A 22,643-nucleotide genomic window follows, 5' to 3' on the forward strand; every position below is an offset into this window, starting at 1 on the left:
GGACAGGGGAGCACGTGGTACAATTTTAGTCAGAATACCAGGGAGGCCTAGTGTAGTCATAAACTGGACGAATAAGGCCTGCGAGCCCGCGTTCTGAGAGAAACATAAGGCAAAAAAAAAAAAAAAAAAAAAAAAGCTTTAGTAATTAAGAAAGATCCAGAGCGAGGAGAGGAAGTGAAAGGAAACCCAGACCGCGAGGAACTGTGAGGGCGGTGGGGTAAACTGAGCGCATTTCTGAGGAAAGAAGGAAACAAAAGATGCAGCACAGCCTAAACAACCATGTTACTTTTTACATTTGGAAAAAAACAAAGATTGTGTGAACTATGACGAAATCCCTTTCCAAAGGAATTCTCACCTCAGCTTCTCTCCTGAGAGGGACGGCGTTTCCCGCCCCGAACAGGGGTAGTTACTACGGCTTCTCATTGGACCACTGAAGGTGCACGCTCTGCGTCTATTGGCCCCCACACCTGTCCCCAGACGAGTCGCCATCTTGGGTCCCGCCCCTACCGCGAGGCCTTCTGGGAATAGTAGTCCCCGCTCGGCTGTCTCCAGTCGCGGGACTTTTTGCTCTCTGTTGCTGGGTCTCTCAGGCAGCCACCCCTCTCAGGCAGCACTCGCCCAGGCACCGGTCCTGCCCCGCGCTCCCTCCCTCTGCCTTTCACTTCCCAGCTGCCAACATCTTGGAAGGTAGGGGCGGCGGGCAAGCCCAAGTCGAGCAGTGTGTTTCTCGCGCGCCGGTCTGGGTTTCCACACGCGTGTGGTCCTTAACCCGGCTACCCTGTGAGGCGGGTACTGACTGGGCCCGCGCAGCTCGTTGGGAGGTGGGAGGGGCGGTCTGCCCGGAGAACCCTCCCACCTCACAGAACCTTTCCACGGCCTGGTCCAGAGCCCTGGCCCCAACCCTAACCCGGCCCTTCGTCCGCTGCATTTTATAAATCGGTAAACTGAGGCATGAGGCACGCCAGCAGTTCCAAGGACGCACCGGCCTGGTGGTGGTAGTTGACACTGGCCGCTTTTGGATGGTTTTCAGTTTCACTGGCAAGTAGCAGGAATCTCTTCCCCAGTAGATAAAGATATGTGTTAAACACCCCTCTCTGGGTTCCTCAGAAAGGGAGAGTTTGAACTCGTGTCTAGGAGAGGAGACAAGCAGGGCACAGGCAAAGCAATATTTTGGAAGAGAATTTTACACTTGGTATTTTAAAAACACACAAAAAAGAGTTCATTATGGTGGGAAAAATCGGTACTCTGTTGGACTTCCTTACCCCTATTTTCTAGCTTAATGTTTTTTATATGAAAACGTGGGTATTGTTAAGGTATGTTCCTGTTGGGAAAAAAGGGCCATTTAGTGAAACTGGATTTGCAGCTTTCTCTCTAGGATCAAATTCTGCCTCTGCTGCATGACCTTGGACCAGACATTCACAATGCTTATCTGGGGGAAAAAGAGCTTTAAATCTCCCTGCTCAAGTGGCCCAACGATGCTACCAGGAAGCGAAGTCTAAATGCGGTCTTGCTTGTAAAAGTTTGCCGCTTGTAAACTTACTGTCTGATTATTGTGGGTCTCTCAGAAATGTGCTGGGGACCGGCACGAAAACCGCCCAATGGCCATTTTAGAAAGAATGACGGGTGCTTCGAGCGGGACTACCGAGAGCGGCCGCTGCTCTCACCGGTTAAGCTGGTGTACCTGAACTCTCCCTTTTCTGTGGCTCCATTTTACGGTAGCTGGCGGCCCGGGCAGCCGGGGCTTCTGGGAGTTGGAGTCCAGCATCTTGTTTCCCATTGGGCTGGTACTCCACCTCCCAGCGTGCCATTTGGCTTGGCCAGGTGTCTCCTGGGGGTTGAAGTCTCACTTCCAGGCGTTCTGTGGAGCAGCCCCTTGACTCAGGACTACAACGTCCATGTGGCCTTGCATTCTTGATTGCCAGCCTCCGCGTCCACCTGCTTGGAGCTGGGACTAGCAAGATGCATTTAGTAAAAATGTCTTGTTTCTTATTGGTGGTGTCGATGTTGATTGTGTATGCTTTCCCCAGTACTATGTAGGGGATTATTGCATATATGCTTTCCCAACTGTATTACATAGGGATTGTGCATTCTTTCAAGCACAAACACTCGATTTACAGAGTAGCTTCATACTCTCTTAACAATAATGTATTTCTCATTTGTCGATGAGGGAAAAATTAGAGAAGATGGTATTTCCTGGGTCACACACCTACAAATAAAATGTAATATATATTTTTATAAATAAATAGATATTACATTTAGTTATTATAGTTTAATCCTCTCAAGATCTATATGAGAGAAATAGCCATTTTCATATGCATTTTCCAGATTAGAAACCTAAGGCAAGAAAAGTTAAGCAACGTGTCCAACTTAACTCAGCTAGTTAATAGAAGATTGTAATCCAGTCTGCTTGAGGGAGCCCAGCCTTTCTGAGTACAGAATTTGGAATCTTTCCATTATACCATGTTGCCTTTGTAGTTAGACATTAAATGTTAGCGCTGCAAAAGCCTCTGAGATCATTTAAATCTAAAGCAAAGATCTTGGATCAGTTCCTGACATACAGTAAAGGTTCCACAAACGTTAGCTATATATAGCTTTATAATACCTTTATTTTAGATATGAGGAAACTAGCTCAGGTGGAAAAGCAGTTTGCCCAACGTCACACAGTTGGTTTGTGTCAGAGATGAGACTAGACCCAAACATCTTGTTTCCAAGTCTGGAGTTATTTTCATTCTACCATCAGTCATCTATCAGGAATGCCAGATGAGAAACTGTTTAGATAATGGTTTCTCCACTAATTTATTCTTTCTAGGCCACAGACCAGGACCAATTGTTGTAAAATCTCTTTTCTTATTATTGGTAAGGATATAATATTTCCTTAATTCTTCAAATGTTTTTTGAGCATCTTTATTAGCTCATTTTTCTTTAGTTGCAGGGCCTCATAGATAAAAAGTAGCTAATAGGCTAGGGCTAGAAGAACCTTATAAATCATCAAGTCTAACTTCTTCATTTCAAAAGTAAGGAAAGTGAGGTACAACATGGTCCACAGTGTTTATGTCATGCCCTTGTGTCAAAAGCATTCTGTTTCTGCAAGGTGGCACGTTTCTGGAGGCCTCATTGTACTGTATGTGACCCTTTAGTTTCATGCTTTCTTTCACTTTGTATCCTTGTCTTCACCTTATTCCTGTAACTGTTTGGTGGAATGCTTTATGAAATGTTTCTGTGTCTATATCTTTATTTTTATGTACATGCAGCTTCAATATGCTCCATTTCTATTTTGGGAATTAATCTTGTTTTGGCTCCCAGTATTCATTTCTCTTTTCTTTTAGACACTTGAGAACAAAGTCTAATGCTCTGTTTGTATTCACATTTAAATCTAACTGTCTTAATGTCAGGTCAAGTCAGAACTGAACACATGAGTTGTTTGAATTGTACAAGACTTTTGTTTTAGAAGGCACATTGGCCCTTTAAGTTATGTATTCACAGACAATAAAGCAGATAACTCTCACCTCTCGTGTGTGAAAAATGATTTCTACATAATGAGATGATAAAGTAACAGTTTGATAAATTACTGGTTAAACATTCCCGAGACCGTCACTATGGGAGACATTCTCCCCATCACCCCTTGTCTGCCCAGCACGCTCCTGGCTGACAGTCTGACCAATCAGCTTTCAGCATAGTGCCTGACCACTAGTACACTCTGAAAAAGTATTTGTAGAATTGCATTCATAGCACTTCTGAGCTCTTTTCCCACATCTTTCCCCTGAATCTCAATTTTCTCTTTTAATATAGAAATGCAGTTTTGAAATATAAGATGTAGCAGGTTACTATCAATGTCTACATTGCAGAGAAAAATCTCAGCCTTTGAGGTCATCCTCTGAGGGGCTGTTTCTTTGGGCATGTTTGGGTCTGTGACTTCTAAAATGAGAAAGTGATCCAAATAGAAAAACATAGCAGAGAGTCAATAGAGAGTGGTAGTCTAGAAACCTATGATTTAAATCCCAGCTCTGCCTCTTAGAGGTTTACTTAGCCCTTGGTTTCCTCTTCTGTAAAACAAGGATAACAAGCATTTCTGCCTCATAAAGTGAGAATGAAGACTAAATAAAATAGTGTGTTTAAAGCTTTGAGCATGTTGTCAGGCACTTAATAGCTTGCATTCAGTAGCTGAAGAGTAACTCTTATTTTGTTGTTAATAATACAAACTAGCATATGAAAACATACTTATTCAAGATTGAAACCAGAGACATACATCTATTTTATAAAAGGATTTGTCATTTGTTTTCTTAGAGTAGCCAGCTTGGTCATCACATATCAAATATGAAGTTAACTTTAACTCCTGATGACTCATCTTGTCAGCCTAGTGAACCTCTCTTGTGTAGGCCAAGAGGTAGTGAAGCTTTTGGCTCTGAATTGCCTGCTGAGAGGTCCCTGGTCTCTGGTTTCATCTATAGATTTTATCTCGTGTTGAAAAGCAGCTGACTTCTGTCACTGGGGCCTTCTGTCCACTTTTAGAAAGGAGTGGGCCTATCCTGGAGCCCCAGGATTGAAGTGAAGCAATTGTCATCTAGCTGGTGAGTAATCCGGGGGCAACAGCCATGTGGACGTGGTAGTGCTTTTTTCTAAAGCTGACAACTTCAATAGCCATGAGGTTACTGATTGAGAGGTGACTTATAGAAAAGGGGTTGTGCAGGGAATGGGGAAGGAGAAACAAAATGAGGATTATAGCAAGAATAAAGAGCAGATGAACAAAGGGAACAGTTCGGGCCCTCCATTATCCTAAGCATGTGTTTACTGAGCACGTACATCCTCCTCCTAGCTCTGTGGCAGCCACTGCACTATTATGCACTAGAGATACAGCGTTTCAATGTGGCTGACATGGAGGTGGTCATGGTGGTAGGAGGTATATTCTAGACACGGAAGGACTGGAAGGAAGGAAGGAAGGACGGGAGGAAGGAAGGAAGGAAAGAAGAAAGGAAGGAAGGTAGAGTGTATTGGGATCTGATGAGCAGAATGAATGTCTTTGTGCCTGAGGTCTACAAATCAGTGAACGAGCTAGGTGGGACAGGTGAGGCTGCAGAGGCAGGCATGGGTGACATTGTGCAGAGTCCAGTTTCCTGAACTGTAAAAGAATTTTGCACTTTATTCCAAGGGCATTTGGGCAAGCATTTAAAAGTCTTTAAGTGGGGAAATAAAATGAATGGATTTGTTTTTTAAAACATTTGGATGCAGAATGGATGATGAATTTGTGAGAGGTAATAATTGATGTGGGAAAACTAGGTAGGTCTGCTCTTCTTTATTTATAATGTGCATATGAATCTCCTGCTGATCTTAAAATCTGATTCAGCAGATGTAGGATGGGCCAGAGATTCAGTATTTCTAACAGGTAGATACTGCTGGTCCCATGGACTATACTTTGAGTAGCAAGTAAGAGACTCTTGAGCTTGCTATTTAGGTGAGAGATGATGTTGATTAAGAGACTGGGCTCCAGAGAGCAGAAGACTTTGATTCTAATCTTGGTTTTACCATTTACTTGCTGTGTGACTCTGGGGAAAGTGATCTAATCTCTTTGAGCCTCATTTTCTTTATTATCTGTGAAATAGGGGTAATAATTTTATTGCTTTAATCATGTTTTAAATTTTCAGTGAGGTCACCCATGGAAAGCATTACCATGCTTAATACAGTGATTGGTACTCAGTGAATGGTAGCTTTGATTTTACTCTTATGGTTATTAATGAAAATCATGATATTATGTACCCTGCTCCATGTTTTCTTGTTTATCATATTTTGAATACTATGTGGAATAGATTACCTTTAATTCTACTGCTTTTTCTTCTGTTTCACATGTGAAGTGCCAAATCCTTTGTAACGATTTGAGTATTATGGGCAAAATAGATACATTTCTCCCATGCAATTGTCCTTCTCTGAATTTAATGGAAAAAATCTAGGATCCTTAAAATACCATTTTATATCTGATTAAGACAAGAATTTGAGGCATCTTACCTCCTAATGTAAATTTATATAGCCCAATTATAGTGTGTGCTTCTTTACATAGTTTTAAACTATTTGGATTGCTGTCCAACCAGTGATTCTCAGCCCTTGCTGCAAGTTAGAATCACCTGGCGCTGGTCCTTTCCAGAAAAATCAAAGTGTGGGAGGAGAGGCAGGAATTGGTAATTTCTTTTTTAAGTTTCCCAGGTTATAATGAAGTGCATCTAGGATTGAGAACCACTGATTCTAAAAAGCCTAACATCATGAAATGAATCAGGTACAATCTAAGGGCCTGGTTGGGAAATGAAATAATCTAGAAAGCAGCATTATGAAGGCTTTGGGAGTGAAAGAAATAATCAGCCTAGTCACAAAGCTTGCTTGGAATGTGATGAACTATAGGTTGTGCCCTAGGTTATCTTTGAGATTGCTTTAGGGCACTCCCCATGCCTTTTTATCTCTAGCTGTGTGTACCTGAGTCAGGATTCTTCTTAATGTTGAGTTTCAGACTGCATTTCTCTTTCTGGTATTTAGTTCATTCCATTCCTCATAGCTGAAAGAAAAAAAGTATTAACCCGTGAAAACTATGTTCAAAAGAAACTGAGTTACATGTTTTCATGAGCTGTGGCCATGTTATTGAAAAAGTTTTAAAGTATTGTTCAGATAAAATACAATCCATTTTTACTACTAACATTCTTTTTTAAAATTTTCTTTTTATTGAAGTATAGTTGATTTACAATGTTGTCTTAGTTTTAGGTGTATATCAAAGTGACTCAGTTATTCTCTTCCCACATTCTTTTCCATTATAGGTTACTACAAGATATTGAATACAGTTCTCTGTGTTGTATAGTAGGTCCTTGTTGTTTCTGCAAATCCCAGACTCCTAATTTATCCCTTCCCACAACTCCTTTCCCCTTTGGTAACAATAGTTTGTTTTCTATGTCTGAGTCTATTTCCTTTTTGTAAATAAGTTCATTTGTATCATTTTTTTAGGTTCCATATGTAAGTGATATTATATGATATTTGTCTTTCTCTGTCTGACTTTCTTCACCTAATATGATAATCTCTAGATCCATCCCTGTTGCTCCAAATAGCATTATTTCATTCTTTCTTATGGCTGAGTAATATTCCACACACACATCTTTTTTACTTATATTCTAATGCAGTAGTTTGAAAGGAACCACTTCCAGAGAGGCTGCCTATTATAAAGATTTTTTAAAAAAATAATTACGTATCTCCCATTTCAGGGTGGAATAATTAATTTGATTAAATACCTTTAATTTTTTGGATTATCTATAATATATGGACCCCTTTCCTTTTAAAAGTTTCTTCTCCCATATAAAATGTGTATACCTATGTTTGTTTGTATCTGAATATATATATATATATTTTTTTTCATGAAAGTAATTTCTATTTTTTATTAAAACACTATTATGATAGTTTCAGGTATACTACATAATTATTTGACATTTACATACATTATGAAATGATCACCAAGATAAATAAGTCTAGTAACAGTCTGTTCCAATACAAAGTTATAGCAATATTATTGGCCATATTCCTTATAACATCACTGAGACTTATTATATAGCTGGAGGTTTGGACCTCTTAATCCCCTTCATCTGTTTACCGACCCCCTCACCCATCTTCCTTCTTGCAACCACACATTTGTTCTCTGTATCTCAGTGTCTGTTGTTTTGTTTATTTGCTTGTTTTGTTTTTTATATTTCACATATAAATGAGATCATGGGGGATTTATCTTTCTCTGACTTACTTCACTTAGCATAATACCTCCTAGATCCATCCATGTTGTTGAAAATGGCAAGAGTTCACTTTTATGGCTGAGTAATATAAAATATCATCTTTATCCATTTATCTATCAAAGGATGTATAGGTTGCTTCCATATCTTGGCTGTTGTGAATAAAGCTGCAGTGACCATTGGAGTGCATATATCTTTTCAAATTTGTGTTTTTGTTCTCTTTGGGTAAATACCCAGAAATGAAATAGCTGGATCATATGAAAGTTCTATTTTTAATGTTTTGAGGAACCTCCATTCTGCCTCCATGGTGGCTGCACTAATTCACAGTACCACCAATGATGGTTCCCTTTTTCCCACATCCTGTGCCAACACTTGTTATTTGTTGTCTTTTTGATGATAACCATTTTGACAGGTGTGAGGTTGTATCCCTAGTGGTTTTGATTTGCATTTCCCCAATGATTAGTGATGTTGAGTATCTTTTCGTGTCTTTTGGCCATCGTATGCCTTCTCTGGAAAAACGGCTATTCAGGTCTTCTGACCATTTTTTAACGAGGTTTTTTTTTTTTTTTTGATGTTCAGTTGTATACATTTTTTGTATATTTTGGATATTAACCCCTTATTGGCTTTATCATTTGTAAATGTCTTCTCACATTCAATAGGCTGCTTTTACATATTGTTGATAGTTTCCTTCAAAAGCTTTTTAGATTGATGTAGTCCCATTTGTTTATTTTTGCTTTTGTTTCCCTTTCCTGAGAAGACATCCAAAAAATATTGCTAAGACCAGTGTAAAAGAGTGTACTGCCTGTGTTTTCTTCCAGAAATTATATGGTTTCAGGTCTTAAAGTCTGTTTTTAAAAATTGAAGTATAGTCAGTTACAATGTGTCAATTCTGGTATACAGCATAATGTCCCAGTCATGTGTGTATATATATAAAGGCACATTCATTTTAGTATTCTTTTTCATTAAGGAATTAATGAAAAATTACAAAGTATTGAAGATAGTTCCCTGTGCTATACAGAAGAAATTCATTTTTTTAATCTATTTTTATATATAGTGGTTAACATTTGCTAATCTCAAACTCCCAAATTTATCCCTTAACACCCCCTTTCCCCAGATAGCCATATGATTGTTTACTATGTCTGCAAGTCTGTTTCTATTTTGTAGATGAGCTCATTAGTGTCCTCCTTTTTCTTTCTAGATTCCACATATGAGTGATATCATATGGTATTTTTCTTTCTCTTGCTTAGTTCAGTTAGAATGATAACCTCCAGATCCATCCATGTTGCTGCAAATGGCATTATTTTATTCTTTTTTAATTGCGCTTTATAAATATACCACAACTTCTTTATCAAGTTATCTGTCAGTGGACATTTAGGTTGCTTCCATGTCTTGGCTATTGTATATAGTGTTCCTATGAACTTTGGGGTGCATGTATCTTTTCAAATTAGAGTTCCCTCCGGATATATGCCCAGGAGTGGGATTACTGGATCATATGGTAAGTCTATTTTTAGTTTTTTGAGGACTCTTCATACTGTTTTCCATAATGGCTGAACCAAACTGCATTCCCACCAGCAGGGTAGGAGGCTTCCCTTTTCTCCACACCCTCTCCAGCATTTATTGTTTATGGACTTTTGAATAATGGCCATTCTGACTGGTGTGAGGTGATACCCATTGTGGTTTTGATTTGCTTTAGTGATAATTGAGCATTTTTTCATGTGCCTATTGGCCATTTGTATTACATGAAAATCTTTAATCCATTTTGAGTTTCCTTTTGTGTATGGTGTGAGAAAGTTGTTCAGTTTGACGCCATTGCATGTAGCTGTACAATTTTACCAACACTATTTACTGAAGTGATTGTTTTTTTTCCCTCATTATATATTCTTGCCTCCTTTGTTGTAGCTTAATTGACCATGTAAGTGTGGGTTTATTTGTGGGCTCTCTGTTCTGTTCCATTGATATATGTGTCTGTTTTTGTGCCAGTACTATACTATTTTGATTACTGTAGCTTTGTAGTATAGTTTGAAATCAGGGAGCATGATACTTCCAGCTTTGTTTTTCTTTCTCAAGATTGTTTTGGCTATTTGGGTCTTTTGTGTTTCCATATGTTTTGGAATTATTTGTTTTGGTTCTGTGAAAAATGCCATTGGCATTTTGATAGAGATTGCATTGTATCTGTAGATTGCCTTGGGTAGTATGGTCATTTTAATGTTATTAATTTTTCCAATCCATAAGCATGGTGTATCTTTCCACTTGTTTGTGTCATCTTCAGTTCCTTTCATCAGTGGCTTATAGTTTTCCAAGTATAAGTGTTTTACCTCCATGGTTAGATGTATTCCTAAATGTTTTATTCTTTTTTGATGTAATTATAAATGAGATTGTTTTCTTAATTTCTCTTTCTGATGGTTTCTTGTTAGTGTATTGAAACGCAACAGATTTTCATATATTAATTTTGCATCCTGCAACTTCACTGAATTCATTTATTAGTTCTAATTTTTTTGGTAATATCTTTAGGATTTTTGCATATATGTATATATCATGTCATCTGCAAACAACAACACTTTTACATTGCTTTTAAATTTGGATTCCTTTTATTTATTTTTCTTGTCTGATTGCTCTTGCTAGAATTTCCAATATTTTTAGAATAAAACTGGTGAGAGTGGGCATCCTTGTCTTGTTCCTGATTTTAGAGGAAATTCTTTAATCTTTTCACCTTTGAGCACAATGTTGGCCATAGGTTTGCTATATATGACACTTATTATATTGAGGTATGTTCCCTTTATACCCACTTAATTTTTACCATAAATAGATGTTGGATTTTGTCAAAAACTTTTTATATATCTATTATGAGTCATGATTTTTATTTTTCAGTATCACATTGATTGATTTGTGGATGTTAAACTATCTTTGCATCCCTGGGATAAATCCGACTTGATAGTGGTGTCTGATCCTTTTAATATATTATTGAATTTGGTTTGTTAATGTTTTATTGAGAATTTTTGCATCTGTGTTCATCAGTGGTACTAGCTTGTAATTTTCTATTCTTGTGGTGTCTGATTTTGGTATCAGGGTAATGTTGGCCTCAGAGAATAAGTTTAGAAGCATTCCTTCCTCTTCAATTTTTGAAATAGTTTGAGAAGGATATGTGTTAGCTCTTCTTTAAATGTTTGGTAGAATTCAACTGTGAAGTTGTCTGGTCTTGGACTTTTGTTTGTTGGTAGTTTTTTAAATTACTGATTCAATTAATTAGTGTGTTATGTTTTCTATTTTTCTCTGATTTAGTTTTGGGAGATTATATTTTTCTAGGAATTTATTTCTTCCTTCCAGTTATCCCTTCTATTGTATAATTGTTCATAGTAATCTTTTATGATCCTTTGTATTTCTGTGATGTTCTTTGTAACTTTTCTCTCATTTCTAATTTTATTTATTTGATCCCTCTCTCTTTTTTCTTGAGTTTGGCTAAAGGATTATCAATTTTGTTTATCTTTTCAAAGAATCAGCTCTTAATGTCACTGTTGTTTTCTGTTGTTACTTTTAGGCTCTATTTCATTTATTTTTTTGCCCTGATCTTTACTATTTCTTTTCTCCTACTAACTTTGGGTTTGCCAAGTCTCTTTCTACTTTCTTTAGGTGTAGGGTTAGATTATTTATGTGAGACTTTTCTTATTTCCTGAGGAAGACTTATATCACTATAAACTACCCTCTTAGAACTTCTTTTTCTGTGTCCTGTAGATTTTAGATCATTGTGTTTCCATTTTCATTTGTCTCCATGTGTTTTTGTTTTCCTCAATGACCCATTGGCTGTTTAGTAGCAAATTTTTAAGCCTTTATGTGTTTGTGGGTTTTTTCTTTGCAGCTTTTTCCTTGTAGTTAATTTCTAGTCTCATGCCATTGTAGTTGGTAAAGGTACTTGTTATGATTTCAGTCTTGTTAAATTTACTGGGACTCATTTTGTGACCTATCATATGATCTATCGTGGAGAGTGTTCCATGTGCACGTGAAAAGAATATATTCTACTGCCTTTGGGTGGAATCCTCTATATATCTATTAAGTACATTTGATCTAATGTGTCATTTAAGACCATTGTTTTCATATTCTGTTTGGATGATCTATCCATTAATGTAACTGGGGTGTTGAAGTCCCTTACTATTATTGTGTGACTGTCAACTTCTCTCTTTATGTTTGTTATTATTTGCTTTATGTAGTTAGTTGCTTCTATGTTGAGTGCATATATATTTATAAATGTTTTTATCTTCTTGTTGGGTTGATCCCTTTATCATTATATAATGTTCTTCTTTGTCTCTTTACAGTTGTTGTCTATTTTATTTGGTGTAAGTATTGGTACCCTAGCTTTATTTCATTTCCATTTGCACATTTTGTGTGTGTGTGTGTATGTATCTAAATGAGAGTTTATTGATGAAGATCAGGTCAAACTTCCCACAAACCACACTTTTCCCAAGAACAGATCTCAAAAACAGGTACCTTTTTCCATCCCCTCACTTTCAGTCTGTGTATACCTTTAGATCTGAAGTGAGTCTCTTGTAGGCAGCATATATATAGGTTTAAAAAATTTTTTTTTCCATTTCCTCTGTGTCTTTTGCTTGAAGCATTTATTCCATTTACATTTAAAGTAATTAGTGATAGGTATATACTTACTACCATGTTATTAATTCTTTTCTGGTTGTTTTTGTAATTCTTTTTTTGTTTCTTCTTTTGCTTTCCCCCTTTGTGGTTTGATTAGTGTCTTTAGTATTTTGTTTGAGTACTTTTTTTTTTTTTGGTGTGTGTGTCTATTATAGGTTTTTGGTTTATGGTTACCATGAGGTTCATATATATCAACATATATATTAGATTTTTAAAAGATGATCTCTTAAGTTTATAGGCATTCTGAAAATCCTGCATTTTTATCTCCCCCACACATTTAATGTTTTGGCATCATATTGTGCATCTTTTTGTTTTGTGTATCTGTTAACTACTTATTGTGAAAGTAGATTATTTAACTACTTTTGTCTTTTAACCTTCATACTAGCTTTATAAGTGGTTGATCTTTTACTGTATGTGTAACTTCACCAATGAGATTTTTCCCTTTTATAATTTTCATATTTCTAGTTGTAGTCTTTTCCTTTTTACTTAGAGAAGTGCCTTTAACATTTTTATAAAACTGTTTATTGGTGGTGGACTCTATTAGCTTTTGCTTATCTATAGAACTCTTTATATCTCCTTCAAATCTGAATGGTAGCCTTGTTGGTTAGCGTATTCTTGTTTGTAGATTTTTTTCCTTTCATCACTTTGAGTATATAGTATTATTCCCTGGTCTGCAAAATTTCTGCTGAAAATTCAGTTGACTTAATGGGAGTTCCCTTGTACGTAACTAGTTGCTTTTCTCTTGTTGCTTTTGATTCTTTGTCTTTATTTTTTGCCATTTTCATTATAATGTCTTTGTGTGGCCCTCTCTAGGTTCATCTGGTTTGGGAATATCTGTGCTTTCTGGACCTGGATGTTTGTTTCTTTTCCCAAGGTAGGGAAGTTTTCAGCTAATACTTCTTTACATAAGTTCTCTACCCCTTACTCTCTCTGTTCTCCTTCTGGAATCCCTATAATATGAATGTTAGTGCCCTTGATGTTGTCTCAGAAGTCTCTTAAACTCTGCTCATTTTAGAAAATCCTTTTTTCTTTTTTGTGTTCAGCTTGGGTGATTTCATTACTCTATCTTTCAGCTCACTGATCCGTTTCTTTGTATCTCTAGCCTATACATTCCTTCTAGTGTATTTTTAATTTCAGTTATTTCATTCTTCAGCTCTGTTTGATTCTTCTTTCTATTTGCTAGCTCTTTGTCAATCTTCTTACTCATCCATTCTTTTCTCTACTTCCTTGAGTATCTTTATGATGATTACCTTGAACTCTTTTTGGGGTAGATTGCTTATCTCTACTTCAATTATATCTTTTTCTGAGGTTTTGTCTTGTTGCATTGTTTAGGACATATTCCTCTTTCTCTTCATTTTGCCTGTGTGTTTATTTTATGTGTTAGGTGAATCAGTTATATTTTCTGATTCTGGAGAAATGGCCTTATGTAGGAGATGTCCTATGAGGCCCGGCAGCACACTTTCCTTGGTCATCAGAGCTATATGTTCTAGGGGTGCTCCTTATATGGATTGCTTGTCTTATGTTGTGATGGGGCTAACTACTCTGGGCATACTGGCTTGCCCCTGGCCTACTTGGCTGCCTGGTTTTGTGCAGTGACTGCTGTCCCACTGACGGGTGGATCTGGGTCCAGGCAATGGCTAGCTGCATGGCTCCAAGAGATCCCATGGCTGATGATGGCCCACTGGTGGGCAGAGTTAGGTTCCTGAGCATCTGGCTGGAGGGCTACGGGCACTTGGGGCTGGTGGCATCCTGCTGGTGGGTAGGTAACCCCCTGGGCTAATAGGCTAGAGGGAGGACTTCAAAATAGTGCTTGTTAGCACCAGGTCCTTATAGAACGACCTCCCCAGAATGGCTGCCACTAGCATCTGTGTCCTCAGAGGGCGTTCTAGTTGCCAGCTGCCTCTCCAGGAGGCTCTCCCAGGTCAGAAAGTGGGACTGACATAGGCTCCTTTCAAATTACTGCCTCTGCACTGGGACTCAGAACATGTGAGATTTTGCACTCAACCTTTAAGAACAAGAGTCTTTATTTCTTACAGCCCTCTGGCTCTTCCATATAGAAGCCCTGCTGGATTTCAAAGCCAAGTGTCCTGAGGGCTTGTCTTCCTGGTGCAGGACCCCTGTCTGGGGAGCATGATGTGGGCCTCAGACCCCTTGCTCCTTAGGAGAACATCTACAGTTATGATTATCCTCCCATTTGTGAGTTGCCCACCCAGTGGTGGGGGTCTGGACTAGACTGTCTCCACCCTTTCTGTCCATCTCATTGTCACTCCTTCTTTGCCTATTTAGTTGTGAAGAATCTTTTCTGCTAGTCTTCAGGTTGTTCTCATAGAGAGTTGCTCTGTAAGTAGTTGTGATTTTGTTGTGCCCATAGGAGGAGGTGAGCTCATGGTCTTCCTACTCTGCCGTCTTGGCCAGACCCCTGAATATTTATATTTAGAATTTTATATCCAGTTTCCAGGAGCATTCTTGGCCTGAAGGCATACTACCTATACAGTAATTTCCTTTTTCAGCATTCTTTGAGGTTCTCTGCTCACTAGGAGGTCATTTCACAATGTAGTAGTTTTATTTTCCTACTGTGTTGACTAGAAAAGAGTGGGAAAAGTGTTTTTGCTGGAGGGTTTAATACGGTTTAAAAATTACATATTTGGAGGGTATTTGTATGTATGCCAAGGTTTTCCTTGTAATGATAAATAAGTAGGAATAGAAAAGGAAATTGAGAAATTGGTGAAGAGAAAATTGAGAAATCACAAAAGGCACATGTTGACTGTATTCTGGAACTTAATGACTCTTTTGGAGTCTTTTTATGTGTTTATTAGTATTACTCATTATGGATTTACCTCTTTTTATTAACAATCAGGTTTCTATTAAAATTCAGTATATTTTGCACTTTCTCAGGCTCACTGCCATTGGAGCTAAAACCCATAATAGATAATGTGGAAGTATCAGTACTTCCTCATGAGGTTTAATGCATGCATATTTTAGTTGGGTACGGACGGGAGGAGAGTATGGTCTACATTCATTTCATCACTGAAATTTGTGGTATGTGGTAAGAACACAATTTTTATTTTCTGTAAGACTTGAAGACGCCTTTGCATGTCTTCAGTTTTGAAAAAAAGAGAAAGCAAAACTCACTGCTGTCTTAAGTTTCCACATTAACTAAAGGACAGTACCTGCTTGGTTGTGCCAGGAAATGCTTGAGTAATGCCTAGAAGCTAGAGTTTGTATATGTGCTTGGAGCCCAGAGGACAGGCAGAGAAAGTTGCTGGAACCTGCTGGAATAAGGTTGTTTCTCTCAGCCCTGGAGCAGTAACAATCCTTGTCCAACCTCTCCCGGGAAGAAGCCTAGTGAAGGAAGAGGTAGTGATCTGCAGGAGAGCAGGGAAAAACAAGAGGGAGAGAAGCAAATGCAGAGAGTAAGCAGAGGTATAACAACAAGAAAATGGTTGAGTGGAGGGAAAGGGAAGGATTTTTGTTTTTCATTTCACAAATATGTATGTGAATGGTGCTATCTGAGCGCAGCTTGCAGGGCTCTACACACAGAGAGGCCTGATTAATGGGAGGTGATGTTACCTTCAGAAGAGGGGAAATGGTACCGGGGCTACAAAAACAACAGGTGGCCCCTGCAGTTTGAAATCCCGGTTGCTGGGTTCTGCCAGCTGAGTGGATAAAAACAAGGCCAGGAAGCTTTGCAGCCAGTGGCCACAGATAAATCTGCAGCTGAGGCCCTCCGTGCAGGGCAGGAAGCTTCCTCTAAGCTATGGCTTCCTGTAGCCTTGAACTTCCCTGAGGCAACAGACCAAGGTTTCCCTGGCCCAGAGGAATTAGTTGTGATTCCTAGTGCAGATGAAACAGCTGGGTCCAACTCGTATGGGTCAGAGCCTGGCTGGAATTATATACAAAAGTGGTTAGGCCAGAAGGTTTTGCATTTCTTACAGGCTCCCAAGTGATGCCAGTTCTGCTTGTCCATGGGTCACACTTGGAATAGCAAGGTTCTAGGTCTTTATGGCTTCCGCTCTATTGCCATTCTGTTTTAATGTAATGAGTAGTGTTGTTTAGAGTTCACAAATACATATAGTACTCTGTTGCAGGCTAGGGTGATCTCTGGCAAGTTGTTTTTCTTTGCAGAGTTTTATTTTTCTCTACAAAATGGACATAATAGTACCTACATAACAGGTAGGTATGAATTAAATGGGACTATCTCTCTTTATTGGAGATAATGCTTTGTTTATTGCATTAATATTGTCTATTTTACATCTCAAGAAAGTTTGCTCCCTGAGGGCAGAGCCCTTGATGGTCCTATCCCTAGGCCTATGGTGGACAGAAAGAGTTATGTATGTCTCATCATTACCATCAAGATCTGAAAGTCTGGGTCGTCCTGAGGCTGCTGCTCCGTGCAGATGGGTCATTAATGTTGTACTAGTAATAGTAATTTTCAAACGCTGGGGAGTCAACTAGGGGCTTGCAGGGAGGGAATATAGAGAGTAGCTTTCTGTCTGGCTCTGAGCACTGACTGCTGTCTTTGCTTCTCATTAGCTATGTAATCTTGAGCGAAGTACTCAACCTCTTCGCGTCTCTCTTTTCTGTAAAACAAAGATGATAATACCACTTAGTACTTAGAATTTTTTTGTGAGGATCAAGTGAACCTGTTGGTGTAAAGCATGCCTTGCACAGATGCGTAGTCAGCACTCAATATATATTACCTGTGTTCAGTGTCATTGTATCTGGAATGTTGCTCTGTCTACTTGCTGGCAAGTAGTTATCCATGTGTGCCAGTTTTCACTTTGATGATCATAGCTAGCTCTTTCTCACAGTATTGTGCTATTTGGTAGATTCTCATATTTGGCCATGAGATAAATGTAGAGGCCAGCAGTTCTGGCCATATAAAGTTTACTGAAAGTGTTGATGAACTACAGCCCAGGAATTAGCACCAAAAATAAATGCTGGTTGATGTTAAGTACAGAGGAATATGAATCAGAAAACAAACACATCTACCATACTATAATATTTAAATACCTCCTCATAAACACTTAAGATTCTCATTAGTCCAACATCGGAAAAATAATAAATATTAATATTTGTCATCAAAAGAAGCCGAGAAATCAAAGCAGGGTAAACAACTGTTGTATTTCAAGGATTACATAATACTGAACTCTATTTTTAAAATTTCTCCATGAGACGATTTAATTATTTTTATCCAGTGCACAAACTAGGAAAGATGTACATTTAGTCAGAAAAGATTCAGGGGATTTGCTGATTCAGGTCATGTTCTCCAAGACTTGGACTGTGTTGCGATCTGTGTCTATAAAAGAGACCCACACGTGCCAGAGTCAACCTTCTTCTTCACTGATCTCCATCTATTTCAGGAGAATTATGTTGGAAATTGGCTCTGGGTAGATCCAAAGGGCACTGGATGCTTCCTGCCTTTGCTGTGGATTCTTTCCCCAAGCTTCTCTACTCTTCCCAGTTCTGAATGTGTCAGGAAGCGTGTGCAGCATTCCTCAGGGTCAGGAGGGAGCAGAGGGAGAGACAACAGGCTGGTGCCATCACTCTGCAGCTGTCAGGATCTCCCTTCCTGCTTTCACAGTGTCTGACATGGCCGACTCAACATGAGAGGGCCTCCATGCCACAAGAACACTGTCCTGGGAATTGGGAGACCAGGGTTTTAGTTCTGGCTCTCTCACCTCCTTATGCAAGTCGTGTCCTCTCTCTGGGCCTCCCTTTCTACATCTGTAAAGTTAGGGACCTGGATCTGATAATTCTAAAGTCCTGTGCCTCTCCAAAATCCTACGATCAGGTGGAGAGCTTCAGGGATGTGATAAGCCTTTCCTCTTACCCTCTGAAGAAGGATAATTGCCTGGCAAGGCTGGCTTTGGGGCCAGACAGACCTATATCTTGCCTTAGCTAATTTACGTAAGTTCTTAGTCTTCTCATCCACTAAATGGGAATAGTACAAGGATGTTGTAAACACAAGAGATGTTTAGAAAGCATTTAGTGCTGGGTTTGGCATATCACTGGGATTTAATGATACTGCACTTTTGTTGTTGTTACTATGTTTTTATTTTATTATTACTATTCTTATATATTATGTTTATATCTTGTCTGAGCACTTTTCTGTCTCTTTGTGACTCTGTTTTCTCATCTAAAGAATAGGGATAATAAGAAAACTGACCTCACTGGTTAGTTGTTAGGATTATATGAGGTAATACATGAAAATACATGGGATGCTTCCTAGTACATAGTAAACATCAAATACATGTTAGCAGTGGTTTTAGAAATCATTTTTATTATTAATCACAATATGTTGAATAATGTAGTGCTTTTTGCATAGAACTAGATAAGACAAAGTGAATAAGGTTGTTACTTTCTCTAATACACATGGTGAAGCAGATTTCCAGTGGTCTGAAAGACCCAATATTTTCCCTATGCATACCATTTAGCATAGGGAACAGTAAATAATGTCAAATCTATACTTAACATCAAGTATTTGTATACCACATGGGTTCTTAAACTTGGATGCTGGAGTTTCCTTAGAATCAAATGTTCCATGTTGATATACAAAGGAAACAAAAATAGTAGCTTGAAAAGATAGCTGCATCCCCATGTTTACAGCAGCATTATATATAATAGCCAAGACATGGAAACAACCTAAGTGTCCATTGATGGATGAATGGATAGAGAAATTCTTGTGTTTATATATACAGTGGAATATTATTCAGCCATAAAAAAACGAGGAAATTCTACTATTTGTAATAACATGGATGGACCTTGAAGGCATGATGCTAAGTGAAATAAATCAGAGAGAAAGGTAAATACTATAGAATCTCACTTATATATGAAATCTAACAAAACAAAACACAACTCCCCCCCACCCCACCCCAAACCTTCACCAAACTCATAGGGAAAGATCAGATTTGTGATTATCAAAAGGTACAAACTTCAGTTACACAATAAATAAGTATTAGGGATATAACATACAACATGATGACTGTAGTCACTGCTATATGATATATTAGAGTTGTTAAGAGAGTAGATACTAAGCGTTCTCACTACAGGGAGAAACTTGCTTTTCTTTTTATTGTACGTTTATGAGATGATGGGTTAACTAAATCAATTATGGTAATCATTTCACAATATATATAAATCAAACCATCGTGCTGTACACCTTAAGTTTATGCAATGATGTATGTCAATTATTTCTCAGTAAAACTCGGAGAAATATGATATATCTACAGTGGGGAAATGGGGAAAATAGAAGACAAAATAGTGGAACACAGATACTTCTGGGTATAACAACAGGGAAGTAGGAAAGAATGAGGCAAGAGATTTGCTTTTTAGTTTTTTCTGAAGTTTATGTATTGTCATTTAATTTAAACGATTATATATATTACCTTATAATAAATAAAACATATTTTGTTAAAAGTAAAAAAAAAAAATCTAATGTCCCTGGTCCATGATCTATTTCCACTTATGAGTTAAAACCAAGTTAGAAGAGACGTTAGTTTTTATCAGGTTACTATAAGCCAGGACCCAAACTAAGACCTTTGTGCAAATTCTTTCATTTCATCCTCACAGCCACTCAAGGAAGTAGATACTTATTATCCCTGTTTACAGATGAGAAAACTGAAACAGAGGGGTTAAGTAAGTGCTTAAGGACACCCAGCTGGCAGGTGGTGGCACTGTGATATGGATGCATGTCATCTGACCTGGGAGCTTAAGCTCCATTAGCTGATATCCTCAGCTGGTTGAAAGATCAAACCTGCTTGATGGCTACTTTTCTTGTATAATGAAGTCTGATAGATCATGACAAGAATGATAATGGACTTGCTTTTTACCAATTGACATAGCAAATTAACATTCATTTATTGTTTCCAAGATCATTCTATTTCATGTAAAGGGCAGAATTTCAATATAGAATAGACTTATTTAAGGAATCAGCAATATTTTTCTCAAATTGGCAGCATAAAAACTGTATTTATGAAATTAAAACATAATGCATTTATATAATGCAAATTCACTTGGAAACAAAATTTCTTTATCTTTTTCTGTAGCTTGGCTTGCAGCTGTTGGCATCATTCTATTTTTAGAACACAAAAATGAATTGTTTCTTGTTGACTCCATTGGATCCGCAGGCAGACACTGGACAAAGTTGCTGTCAATGAGGCCAACATCTTGGTTGGAGGCCAGATTATTTTATAAGAAGATGCTATCTGAAAAAAATTTTTCTTACCAACTGTATAAGAAAATAAATTTATTTTAAAAGATAAAGAAAGACAAAAATGCCCCCAAAATGAAGTTACATTGCCATTCCACTCCCTCATGATAGCACTATCAATATTTCAGTGTATACCCTTTCCATCTTAAAAGAGACCTGTCAGTCTGTTGGGTTTTTTTATATTATTTTTTCTGGGTGGGGGAGGTAATTAGGTTTGTTTGTTTGTTTGTTTGTTTATTATTTAATGGAGTTACTAGGGATTGAACCCAGGACCTTGTGCATACTAAGCAGGCACTATACTACTAAGTTATACACCCCCACCTATCTTTTTAAATTGTATGTGTATATTTGTTTGTTCTGTTAGCTTTCTAAGTTGGGAATCACACTTGTAGTTTTGTTACCTATTTTTCACTCGTCAAGGTATAGTGTGCATTTTCCTATGTCATTAATGACTGTAAGCACTCCACTATTAAGACATGCAATTATTTTTAACCTATCCTGATTGTTTAACATTAGGTTTCCCCCACCTCTGCTTCTGATATATGTTAATGAGGATTATTTGCATATATACATAATCTCATTCATGATTGCTTTCTTAGGATATGTTCTCAGAAGTGGAAATGTTGGGTCATATTGTAAGCTGTAGGAGTAAGTACCTAGTTTTTCTTCACTGTAGGCATTGCTCCCCTGTTCATCTAGAATCCCCACTAACAGATACTCCTGGGCTCTGTTTCCTGGGAGCTTAGAGGAGAGACTATGGAGCAGGAAGCTGGTGGGGCCATTAACAATAACAGTTTAGAGGCTCTACTCATTGATCAAAATAAACTTGTTGGGTTGCTGGTACTAACCTTAACATATTTTGTATTTATATGTTTTACTCTGTCAGCTCAGAATGCTTTCAGCTGCAAGTAACAGAAAACTTGACTTATGGTGGTTTAAAAAATTAGAGGATTACTTCAACATATTAAGAAATTTAGAAATGTGTGGTGCTATGGCTTTAGTTCAGCAGCTCAGAGATGTCAAGGAGAATGTGTCTACAGTGTTCTTGTCCTTTTCTTAATGATCACAGGATGGCTGTGGTTGAAGTGGGCATCATACTTGTGTTCACGGCATCAGGGAGGGGTGAGAGAACAGATGACTGAGACACTTTTTTGATCTTGGGAGCTGTTAGCCTGATTTTTAAAAGTGGTGATTTTTTTCTTATTGCAGAAGTAATATATGCTCATTATAGAAAATATAGTTCACCCATAATCTTACCACCCACAGGTAATCACTGCTCTCATTTTGGTGTTTATCCTCCCAGCTTAGTTATAAATACATAAAAAAGTGGGATTTTTTATTTATGTACTGCCTCATAACTGGCCTTTTCCATCAGCATCCATCTCAGTGCCTAGCACCTGGCAGATGTTTTAAAGATGTTACTAAAAATTTAATGAATAATTTAAATAATATACTATGAATATTACTTTCCTGTATCTCTCTGTAGTCTTTACAGTACATGTTTTATAGTATAATTTTTAACAGCCACACATCCCTCAGCTATTTAAATGTTCCGTAATTTATTTGACTGGATCGCTATTATTTTACATGTAGATTTAAAAAAATTTAACTATGAAAAATAATACCACATTGTACATCTGTGTGAGTATGTGTGTGTGTACACAAATCTTGTTACTTCCTTAGATTAAATTCCTTTCAGAAGTGGAATCACTGGGTCCAAGGAAATGCCAGTTTTAAGGTCCTTGATATATATCATCAAATTGCCCTCTTCAAATGTACCATTTTACTTACTACCAGCAATGTGAGTTATTATAACCTCATTTTAGTTTTGTATTTTAATACACATTTCTTTTCAGTAGGTAATACGTTTGTCTGATTCAAAAATCAAAACAATACAAAAGGTATAAAGTGAAATTTTGTTCCTCCTCCCGTCCCCACACTCCCATTTCTGCCCCCATTTCCCTTAGGGTAGCCACTTTTACTAGTTTCTTTTGCATCTGTTCAGTACTTTTCATGCACACAGGCAAATATGTATGTAAATCATTTTC

General features: G+C 37.8%; 1 protein-coding gene across 4 annotated transcripts in view; it reads left to right on the plus strand.

Moving 5' to 3' along the window:
- Positions 1-546: 546 nt before the first annotated feature.
- Positions 547-22,643, plus strand: part of FHIT (fragile histidine triad diadenosine triphosphatase) — a 1,253,474-nt gene continuing 1,231,377 nt past the window's right edge. For 3 of the 4 annotated variants that reach the window (XM_031470657.2, XM_064496362.1, XM_010980945.3), the window contains exon 1: positions 547-687. The gene's annotated coding sequence lies outside the window, so the exon portion shown is untranslated. Of the gene's footprint in view, positions 688-13,196; positions 13,258-22,643 lie in introns of all 4 variants that reach the window. The other variant, XM_031470658.2, reaches the window with a different exon arrangement.

This window comes from Camelus dromedarius, chromosome 17 (assembly GCF_036321535.1).
Source record: "Camelus dromedarius isolate mCamDro1 chromosome 17, mCamDro1.pat, whole genome shotgun sequence".
Classification (NCBI taxonomy): domain Eukaryota; kingdom Metazoa; phylum Chordata; class Mammalia; order Artiodactyla; family Camelidae; genus Camelus; species Camelus dromedarius.